General features: G+C 46.8%; 1 pseudogene; it reads right to left on the bottom strand.

The window, feature by feature from the left end:
• Positions 1 to 2,486: 2,486 nt before the first annotated feature.
• On the bottom strand, positions 2,487 to 3,105 carry LOC119053932 (H/ACA ribonucleoprotein complex subunit 1-like; annotated as a pseudogene).
• Positions 3,106 to 11,785: the final 8,680 nt, after the last annotated feature.

Raw genomic sequence — 11,785 nt, 5'->3', positions numbered from 1 at the left:
GGACACATTTGGGAATTTCAAACCCAGACTGAACACCACACATTTAGATAAATCAAATCACAGCACCAACAAAGCCCAGCACTTTCTCATGAAACCAGTTTTTGGCTTTGATTCTTTCTCCTGCTGAAATCTGCAGTTGTCTCCAGTCCCCTGTGAGGGTTTGGGGTGCATTTCATTTCCCAAAGAAGGAGTGACTCCAGACAAGGAGGCTGACAGCAGTCACTGGCTCTGGCATGTCCCAGGGCTGGGCTCCTCCTCTATTTGCTAAGCAAGGCACTCCCCCCACCCCACCCCCAATGCCTCCTGAAGATGGAACCCTGGCACGTGGCTCCTTTCCTGCAGTATCTTCTTTAGGCCTGAGGAAGACCATCTTTATCTCCATCGAATGCTCAATTTTCATAGCCCAGGCTTTGGGGGAGTCTGGGGGGAAGGAAGAAGATACCTTGCCGGTCAGCTCCTCCTCTCTGACTCACTAAACACCCCTGACCCCAGACAAGAGTTGTAATCCAGAGAGACCTGGGCACGGCCCTCCCCTCCCTGTTCCCAGCATGGCCACGCTGAACCAAGGAGGTCCGGAGCCTCGAACACCATGGATCCTTGTCAGAGGGGCCAAGTGTTCTTTTCCTTCCTGCATCACCTTTCCTGACTGAGATGATAGGGACGGGCAGTTTGATGCACTTTTGAAGCATCACCATCCAATGCCAGATGGGGTCTCTTGTCCCCTTGTCTTCATTCTGCTCCTTTACAACCCAAGGTCAGACTTCAATGACGCCAGGCTCTCCGTGCACCTCTGCAACCACACGCATGAATGTGGGAAACTTTCATTGTTTCAACTCAGCAGTATGGGAGGACCCCTTCCCCCTCTCTGCACGCATGGAGGCCCTGGCAGCCTCAGCTGCAAGTCAAGATCAGCCCCTCTAGCCCAAGCCACATTTCAGGTAACTAGGGTGACGGCGTTTCAGAGAGGGGTGGATGCGTCCAGGTCGGGACAGAAGCCTGGTCACCACCCCAGTGCAGGCCCCACTGTCGCACATTTGGTGATGTCTAACCCGGGGGACGGCATATCACAGATGCTCAGGAAACACTGTGGACAACTGACAACTGTTTGTGGATGAAGAAAAGCCCAGTCCTTTAGCAGACGTCCTCCCAAAGGCAGTCCTCCCAAACCGAGCTCAGTGCAAGCCATGAGCTCTGATGCCAAGAGGCCACTTTGCTCCTTCTTATGGTCCATGGGCTGACCGAGGGCCTTGAGAAGTCAGGTCAGGGGAAAGCCCCCTTCCCTCCACCTCACTCCCAGCTCCTGGCCCGCCAGCTAAAGGGAAGCCCCTTTGAAGCTCAGAGCCCTCAGATTTAAAATGGGGATAATAGGTCCCTGTGTCCTTTGAACTGTCAGCGCCAACTGTGACATACATGACGGAGCACACCATGTCATTGTAGGGGTGACTGTCATTAGCGCAAAAACAACCCCTACTCACTGGCATCCCCTGTCTTTTTTTTTTTTTTTTTTTAAGATTTTATATATTTATTTATTTTTAGAGGGAGGGGAAGGAGAAAGAGAGGGAGAGAAACATCCATGTGTGGTTGCCTCCTGCAAGCTCCCCACTGGGGACCTGGCCCACAACCCTGGCATGTACTTTGACTGAGAATTGAACTGGTGACCCTTCGGTTCCCAGGCCAGCACTCAGTCCACCAAGCCACACCAGCCAGCCCTGACTGTCTTATCTGGATTATTCCCCACCTGCTCTCTGGATGTCTACCACATTTTAGAGATGGAACAGTCAGATGTTAACCCAAATTTTTCTCTTCTAATCCCACTCTTTAGAATCATGGACTCAAGAAAACACCCCATTTTACTGACACTCTTTTTGCTATCTTTAAAAATCCCATCCAAATAACACATGGCTGTGAAGAGGACTGAGATAGAGGTCAAGTCCAGCATGAAACAGCTCCAGCCTATCATGGTAGATAAAAAAGGAAGCTGAAGAACAGTGTGGAGCACGGGCTCATTTGTGAAGGAAAAACAGCCCACATGTACATATGTGCACAGCTGGAAGGTTACGTGCCTGCTGTTTGGTGAAACCTGGGGGCGGGGGGCGGGCTACCATCAAGGATTACATAGAGAGATGATAAGGGAATTTGCGTTCCTTTTCCTATTGTTTACATTTTTTTAAGCCATGGCTGGTTATTATTTAAATATTTTTAAGATTCAGAGGTTCTTAGAATTGCTTTTTCATATATGAAAATTGTCCATTTAGTAAGCGACCATGGTTCCAAGCACAATACAAAACACTGAAGCACATGTTCAAACTCTTTTGGGGTGTAAGTGCCTAACCTGTTGCACTCATGTTTCTATGACATTGATTTCTGAGTGTCACTGTGACATAATAAGTGGGCGGGGCTTCCAAAATTGCTCAAGAAGCACGTTTCTGATCCGTGCAAGGAGACCATGCAGGTTAATGCAGAAAACCACCAGGGAAGCTCCTCTGTCACTGTGACACTTCATGTCCTCTCCCTCTGAGACCACCACTTACTCCCTGGAAGCCCCTGTTCCTCCCTCCTTGTCCACGTCTAAAACCACCACCTCCACCCCCCATGCCACCTCCTACTCAGCCCCTGCCACCACCTCTTGGTGGTCCTTTCTTACCTGGAGCCCAAGGTAGCAACCTCTGCAGCAGTTTTTAAAAGGACAATGCTTCATGTTTTCTGACAGCATAACTGAAAAAATAAAAATGTCTAAGTTGTCCAAATATTTCATCCACTTTTCCAGCTTGTTCTTTGTTTTCTAAATAAACTGAAGCATTAACATAAGGCACCTTGTTTTCATCTGTGGTGCATTTGCAAACTATGCCATCATCACGGAGATGCGGGGACTCCTAATCAACCCACGAGTGCCAGAGGCTCTTGCTGTTGGCCTTTATTACGGACTCCGCAGCCACTCCCACGTCCAAGTCCTCATCTGCCACTGCTGCCACCGCTGCTGCCGCTGCCTGTGAAGTTCTCGCCCCCTCCACCTCGGAAGCAGTTGCTGCTGCTGTGGCCAGCATGGAAGCCGCCATCCCCACGACCTTGTGGACAGTTTCCACAGCCACAACCTCGAAAAGACATCCTCTCTCCTACCGGCCCCATGGGCACCTCTGGCCCAGGGGCACACACCCACTTACCTTGATGTTACTTTTTAAATGAACAAAATTTTAAACATCAAATACTTTAAATCTATGACCTTGGATATATTTTAAGAGATTATATGTGTATGGCATTATTTAATTCTATAAAGACATTAACCAAGCATTTTCTCTCATGTTTAAAATTGGAGTCTAGAATCCTCATCACTCCATATACTGAGCACCTGCTGCACCTCAGGCTGAAGCCAGGCCCTTGATAGAGCTTTTCTCACTCAATCCTTCTCTAGCCCTGCAAGGTTAATTATTTTCACACCCACTTCCCATCTGAGGAAGCCAAGGCCTGAGGCCACACCATTAATAAGTGACAGAGCCGGAATTCTAACCCAGCACATTTGACTCCATCTGACCAAAGTGCCCATTTGTTTATAAAGGTACTCTCTGCAAGCTTCCTGATGTCTTCTTAAAGATTAAATTAAACCTCATACATATAATTTAAAATTTTTTAATCACTACATATTCATAGGAACTAGTTTTAAAATAAATATTCAATATAGCATATTAGCTTTCCTCCCCATACACTGACCACCCCCATCTTCCCAAAGAGCAAGGGCATAGGTAGATCTTAGGGAGGGCTGTTCTGTGTTCGAATTACATTTAAGTAAAGTTGCAGCCGCCAGCTAACTGTTCTGAGCACCTTCTCAAAAATTTCTCAAACCGTCTAAGTCTGTAGACTTACAACACCACAATGTGAAATGAAGTCCGCTACATAACTTCCCCATGCCCTACCCTCAGGTAATCCCCAGGGAGGGGAGTAAGGGATCTAGTGGGTTTCTCTATCCACAGGAACTCAGTTCTCAAGGGAATCTTCAGATCGGAAATGGACTTTTTTGTCACTTCCGGCCAAGATGGAGGTGTAGGTTATACACTTTGCCTCCTCCCACAACCAAAAGAAGAACAACAACAAATTTTTAAAAAATACAGAACTGCCAGAAAATTGAATGGTATAAAAGTCCAACAACCAAGAACTTAAAGGAGAAACACTCACCCAGACTGGTAGGAGGGGTGGAGTTGGGCAGCTGGGTGGAGAGGATGCGTGGTAAGGTGGAGGCTGGAGGACCAGGAGGGCAAGGCAGGGGCTCATGGAGTGGGAGAAGCAGCGGCTGGTAGAGCAGATGGTCCCACATTTGTGTGCAGGTAAACCTGGATGAACAACTGGGGAGCGAGACAGACCATGCAACCCAGGGTTCCAGTGCGGGGAAATAAAGCCTCAAAGCCTCTAACTGAAAAAACCTGTGTTGGTTGCAACAGTGGGGAGAAACTCCCAGCCTCACAGAGGAATCTGCTGGAGAGACCCACAGGGTCCTAGAACGTACACAAAACCACCCACCCAGGAGTCAGCACCAGAAGGGCCCAATTTGATTGTGAGTAATGGGGTAAGTGACTGAAAGCTGGCTCAGAGCTGAGCAAACAGCATTGTTCCCTCTCAGACCCCTCCCCCACATACAGCATCACAATGCATTGACCTGGGTTGCCCCAACCTAGTGATACTTAAAGCTCTGTCCCTTACAACATAACAAGTGCTCAGAGACACAAAAATATGGCCCAAATGAAAGAATAGATCAAAGCTCCAGAAAAAATGCAACTAAACAATGAAGAGATAGCCAACTCATCACATGCACAGTTCAAAACACTGGTAATCAGGATGCTCACAGAAGTGGTTGAGTATGGTCGCAAAAGAGAGGAAAAAGTGAAGGCTATGAGAAATGAAATAAAGGAAAATATACAGGGAACCAACAGTGATGGAAAGGAAACCAGGACTGGCATCAATGATTTGGAGCAGAAGGAAGAAATAAACATTCAACCAGAACAGAATGAAAAAACAAGAATTAAAAAAATGAAAATCTCCGGAACCTCTTGGACAACTTTATATGTTCCAACATCCAAATCATAGAGATCCCAGAGGAGAAGAGGAAGAGCTCTATTATTTGTCTATTTGAAAATATGACAGAGAAGTCTCCTGATCTGTCAAAGGAAAAAAACTTCTGGGAAGTCCAGGAAGCTCAGAGAGTCTCAAAGAAGTTGAACACAAGAAGGAACACACCAAGGCATGTCATAATTACATTACCCAAGATTAAAATGAAGGAGAGAATCTTAAAAGCAGCAAGAGAAATGGAGACAGTTACATACAAAGGAGTTCCCATAAGACTATCAGCTGATTTCTCAAAAGAAACCTTGCAGGCAAGAAGGGGCTGGAAAGAAATATTCCAAGTCATGAAAGGCAAAGACCTACATTCAAGATCACTCTATCCAGAAAGCTATCATTTAGAATGGAAAGTCAGCAAAGTGCTTCCCAGATAAGGTCAAGTTAAAGGACTTCATCATCACGAAGCCCTTATTATATGAAATGTTAAAGAGACTTATCTAAGAAAAAGAAGATAAAAAAAATATGAAAAGCAAAATGATAACAAGCTCACAAATACCAACAACCAAACCTAAAAAAAAACAAAAACAAACTAGGCAAACAACTAGAATAGGAACAGATTCACAGAAATAGAGATCACTTGGACGGTTATTAGTGAGGAGGTGAAGGAGGAGAATGGGGGGAAATGGAGAGAGAATAAGAAGCATAAAATGGTAGGTACAAAATAGACAGGGGGAGGTTAAAAATAGCATAAGAAATGTAGAAGCTAAAGAACTTATATATATGACCAATGGACATGAACTAAAGCGGGGGAATGCTAGTGGGAGGGTGGTACAGGATGGAGGGGAATAAAGGGGAGAAAAAAATGGGACAAGTGTAATAGAATCGTTAATAAAATAAATTTTAAAAAATAGAATTTTTCTGGGTTGTTTCAGAAAGTAAAATTTACAAGTGACAACAGAAAGTGACTGGAATGCTATTCCAATATGACATAAAGAAATTGGTAACAATCAGAACAAGCCAACAATAGATTGGTCTGTCTTTTGGGTTCTGAGGTGCTTATCACTCACAGGATTCAAAGAGAGATGACTGAAGCATCGGTACTGTTCTAGAAGGAATTTTTTTTTTCAGAATGGCTATTTTTTACTTTAGGTTTTAAGAAGAAGGGATTTTTTGCATGAAAATAAATTCTGTGATTCTCAACTGCATGTTTTGCATTTTCATCTTTTACCTACAGGATGAACGTGTGGCCTTAGGGGCGGACAGCCTTGAGGCGATAGGTCTATGGTCCAATTCACTTTGGGGCTGTGATGTTGGGTTTATGCAACTGGTTAGTTTCTGAAGGGTTGGATTTTAAAGATCATCAATCGTTTCATCCTAATTAATTTTGCTTGAGAACGTCTGACTTGTGAACAGAAGTGGCAATTAAAATTGAAAGGTGGTGTAATCACCATCTCAAATATTTAAACAATGTGATTATATAATATCTATCAACAGAGTTTTAGGGAAATAAACTCAAAGGGAAAATAAGAATGGCTCCAGGGTCCGGAAAATGCATTTTTTCATGCTGATGCCTCCCAGATCTCCAAGGTACAAGGCAACAAGACAAGCTCTTGCTAGTCCCTACACTGACTTCTGACAGCGCTAAGCCCCCACACCCCCACATCTTGGGTACTCTGAGCTGAAATATGCCCTCCAGTTGTCTACTTCGATCCTAATCACACAAAGGGTGTTCTGTGTGTCCCCCTGAAGGAAGCCTGTGTGGGGTCCTTCCAAACAACCCCTGAGCCAGAACTGAAGTGCTGGCCCTAGGGGCTCTCATTCAGCCCAGAACACTTATCAAGGGCCTACTATGTGCCGACTGAACCTTCCAGACCTCTGTTTGCATCCTCACTTTATTTCCTAAAAAACTCCACCCACCCCTTCAACACTCACAGGCATCGCCTCCTGGAACCCAAAGATCCTTTACCATGTCCCAGAATAAACTCACTGCTTTTCCCTTCTTTGGCACACCCCTATAGAATTCTCTCATCACCTTGGCACTCACCTGTGACCCAAAGCAGAGGCCTGACGGTCAGGCCTGCTCCTCCTCTTCTTCATCTTGCATCTTTGCAGTGACCATCTTTTATTTCTACTTCTGTCCAGGGTTTATAGACAGCACCAGGCTGTCCGTGCCTATTTTTCAAATCTTGATATCCTCCCAAACCGGTTAGCAAAGAGTCACAAGGTCTCACCCCTCACCTCCTTCCAGAGCCTCTGGCTCTTCCCAAGATCCAGCAATCCAAGGTCTAATGTCAGGCACAGCCTCAGGCACCCAGGAACTGGAACCTATGAAGGATGGGTTTTGATTGGCTGGTGCTTTGGTAGGAACACTCATTACTATTTGTCCATTGTGTTCAAGGCTCATGAACTAGGGCTCAGTAAGTGCAATGCCTGAGGCCCATGGACATGTCTTCAGTTTAATTACCTTTAAAATCAGAAGAAACAAAATTGAATATAATAGTGATAATGAATATATAACAATGAATTGTGCCTGGTTTACATTTGCCGATACCAATACAGCCATAAAATACAATTTTGAAGTAGTCTGAATGGATGGGGCCTACAAGAACAAAAGTGAAGTTACATGCCGCCCTGTTCAGGCTCTCTCTCTAATCTCTGTGAATACATGATTTTATTCCATTGTGCGTTTTTTGTGTGTTTTTTTTTCATTCACTTCCTTCCTCTGTTCTATGGTCCACAATTGCTGACCACCCCTGGATGCCCAGTCTGAGGATTCTGAATGAGGAACGCACACTCCCTCCCCTGAGGTGGTTCACATTCTAGAAGGGTAAAGGCCCAGAGGCCACCAGCCATAATACCCTTCTCTAGATGTTGCAACAGAAGACCACAGAACGTGGGAGACTGAGCCCTCTCCACCCAGGGCAGTTGGGAAGGCCCCCAAACAGGTGATGTTTGAGTGCCAGGAGATGAGCATGTCAGCATCCCAGCAGAACTGCACTCTCACCTAGGATAAGAAGGTACGAAACTGAGGGCCATTTTGGTGTTTGAACGTCTCCCCCAACCACTGCTGGTTCCCACACCCCTGGCTTCAACGTCTGTCCAAGACAAGCCTCTCTGGCAGGCCGCGCTTCAAGAGGGCTGGTGAGGATTTGCTTGTGGCTTCATCAGCCTGGGTTGTGGGTTTGGATGGAGGCCAGCTCTGTGGTGAGTCATCACTCTAGAGAACCGCCACCACCCACAACGGGGGAGGGATGCCAGGCAGCTACTGAAAGGCCAGCCTCCCAAGGCAGGCGGGAGAAGAGGGTGTAGCTGATGACAAGGCTACCCAGAGGTGGTGCTGTGAGCTTTGGCTGTGGGGCTTCCAGGATTCACCTTACTCCTCACTGCTCTCACCTCTGCCCTGGGTGGTCACCACACTTGCATTTAGACCTTGGCCAGAGGGAAGGCAAGTTTATGGATGGCTGTCCATGCATGGTGGTGGCCTGCTACCCCAGCAGCTCCTAGCTGTTGCCTTCTGAGGCACCTCCCTGACCTTTCCCTGCTTCTCCTTCCTCTCCACCGCAAGACAGTCCCAAGCCTGTTCTTATCTGACTCATTTGCTGTGTGTTCATGCCTCTGGGCCACCCCCTCCACTCTGACATTTGACTGGACCATCAAGGCTCTCAAAGGTCTTCAGTGAGAGCCAACTATGCTTCTCTGGTTGGAATTACATGCAACTTTCCCTGTGTTCCCAAAATATATGGTAAACTTATAAAGGTGTGTAACTGTCCTTAGATATTTGGTCATGACTTACAGTTCATTGCATGCATGTGTTATATTTCACTCACTAGAATGACCTCTTTGAGAGTGGTGACAATGAGTGATGGTTACCTTTCCAGAGACCAGAATGGACCCACCAATGAAGCTCATTCTCAGTGAATACTTGTCTATCACTCACTCCCACAGGGGCCTGGAAACGTGAAGGATCCTGGCCCAAGCTGCTGATGCCTTATTTGCCAAATTTGGCCTGTATGTTGGCTGCTCTTCCTTAGAACAAATCAGAAGATCAGAAGTAGGAATGAACTGCTATTGTTCAGACAGGTGCATCCTTCTCGTGATAATTTAGGGTTAGAGCAGCCCAAAGGAGGCCAGCAACTGATGAGATCTCATAAGGCTTTATGAAAAATAACATGAGTCTCCATAATATTGTATGTCAACTGTAACTAAAAAGAAACAACAAAAAATATGGCAATAGGTGAGCAGGGAGCCTGCTCTCTCCTCTACCTTGAGTTGTGACAAAGATGTTCTTTCCTGAGAAGCCCCACCCCTGTCCTGATAGGGGAAACTTCTACTCACCTGTAAGGACCCCTTTCAAATATCAGGCCCCCTGTGAAGCCAATCCCCACTTTCACAGAAAGAATCCACTGTATTTCCCTCTGGGTTCCCCAGGTACCATCCTTATGCCTCTGTGACAGTGTTCGGCACATTTATTGAAGTGACTTCTTCACCTGTTCATTTTTTTCCAGTATGCAAGTTCCATAAGGCAGTTCCTTCTGGGGACAGTGGCGTAAGAGGGGACAGACTAGAAAACATCCAGAGGAGAGCAGTTTGGGTGAGGAAGGGCCTGGAGACCGTGCCCCATGATGGGACCATATGTTGCAGTCAGTGACAGACACTTACGGTGTGCCCCTGTGGTCTCAGTGTACTTACCCAGCATGCACTGTCACTCTCAGCCATGCCTGGTCTGGACCATAAAGTGTCTATCACCCTATTGTGCAGAATAAGTAAAGAAGCCAAAGGTGTTCATCCACAGGAGCCTTGGGGAGCCCAACACTGTCTTTGGATAGCTGAAGGGCCACATTCAGGGTGTGGCCAGGGTGTGGCCAGGGCGTTGTGTGTGGCGTGGAAGGAACCTAGGAATTGTGGGCAAGGGTAATGTAATGACAGCCTTTCCCTCCATCTCTTTTGTTTACTGTTGGGCACCCAGGGCTTGGCCCTGTTCCTGGAATGTGTTAATTCCTTGATAAATATTTCTGTGAGAGAGGGAGGACTGGAGGAAGGAGACAGGGTGACGAGGGAAGAAATCTCCAGCCGCAGAATTGGCTGCATCTAAGGCGCATGCTCCCTTCAGTGGGAGTGCCCATCAGAAGCCCAGGGGCCCCTTTCTTGGGTGGCAGGGAAGGGGTTATGGGCTGAATTGTGCTCCTTCACCAGAAAAAAGGATACGTTGAAGTTCTACCACCCATATTCTACCTCAGAATGTGACTTTACTTGGAAATAGGGTTGTTGCCGATGTAATTAGTTAAGACGAGGTCATACTGGTGGAGGGTGGACCCCTAATCCGACATGACTAGTGGGCTTATAAAACAACAGCCATGTGAAGACAGACACATGGGGAGATGCCATGTGATGACGAAGGCAGAGATTGGAACTGTGGAGCTGCAAATCCAGGGATCCCAAAGTTGCCAGAAAAGCACCAGATGCTTTCAGAGGGAGCACAGCCCTGCCAATAAATACCTTGACTTCAGACTTCTCATGCCCACCACTGAGAGGGCGCACAGTGCTGTGCTCTACGCCGCCTGGTTTGTGTGGTGCCTGGTCGTGGCAGGCCTGGGGACGGAGACAGAGAAGTTGTACCCTGAGTGGGAAGATGAGTGTGATGACCCCTGGGGTCTCTCTCAGAGTAGATTAGCTAGACTCCCATCTCAAGTCAGGCTGACAGTGACAGGTGTGCCTGACATACTGCATAGTCCCACATGCGACCATCTGGCCCTGGGCAGGTGGCCTGTATGGGAGAGCAGAGCACAGACTCACCTGGGCCGACTGCAGTGCCTGGTCCTAAATGCTTCCTTCTCCCTCCAGCTAGCCAGGGGCTCAGGGCTCTTAGAGGGTCAGAGCTGGAGGAACTTCACAAAGACAGTCCAGACCCCCCTCAATGGCCACTCAGGTTCTGGGCCCAGCAAGGGCGGGGGGCACCTGGGCCCTATTCCCTTTTCTCTGTACACACTTCAAGTTTATTTCTATTCAGTGTTTGCATTTGACTCCCCCCACCTTGATGGCCATGCCCATCCCCCCATCCCTCACCTCCATCTGGACTTGACTCTGAACACATGTTCCTCAAGCAGCTTGTCCGAACTGGCACCGCCACCCTCCACACCTCTGTCCGGATCTCTGTTCTTCATTGCTCTTATCAGGGGCAGAAATCATACATATAGTAGTGCCCCCATCCTTAGTTTCGATTTCCACAATTTCCGTTTCCTGTGGTCAACCACAGTCCAATAATACTAAATGGAAAATTCCAGAACTAAGCAATTCGTAGGCTTTAAACCATGCTCCATTCAGGATATTGTGATAGAATAGCACACTGTCCCTCACTCCATAGCTGTCTCAGTCGTCAGATTGACTGTTGTGTTATCTCAGTACTGTGTTCAAGTCACCCTAGTTTTACTTAATAATGTCCCCAAAGTGCAAGAGTCATGCTGCCAGCAATTCAAATATGTCAAAGAGTAGTTGTGAAGTGTTTCCTGTAAGTGAAAAGGTGTGTGCAGTACAGTGAGATGTTTTGAGAGAAATACACGGTACACTGTTATGATTGTCACATTTTATTCTTTGTTGTTGTTACCCTTATACTCTGCCCAATGTATAAATTAAACTTTACCGTAGGTATGTATAGGAAAACAATATAGTATATATAGGGTTTGGTGCCATCCTGGACTTCTGGCATCCACTGGGGGTCTTGGAATGCCTCCCCCATGGATAT

This window comes from Artibeus jamaicensis, unplaced genomic scaffold (assembly GCF_021234435.1).
Source record: "Artibeus jamaicensis isolate MK-2021 breed Jamaican fruit bat unplaced genomic scaffold, CSHL_Jam_final contig_465, whole genome shotgun sequence".
NCBI lineage: Eukaryota > Metazoa > Chordata > Mammalia > Chiroptera > Phyllostomidae > Artibeus > Artibeus jamaicensis.
This window is presented reverse-complemented; position numbering and strand designations above follow the sequence as displayed.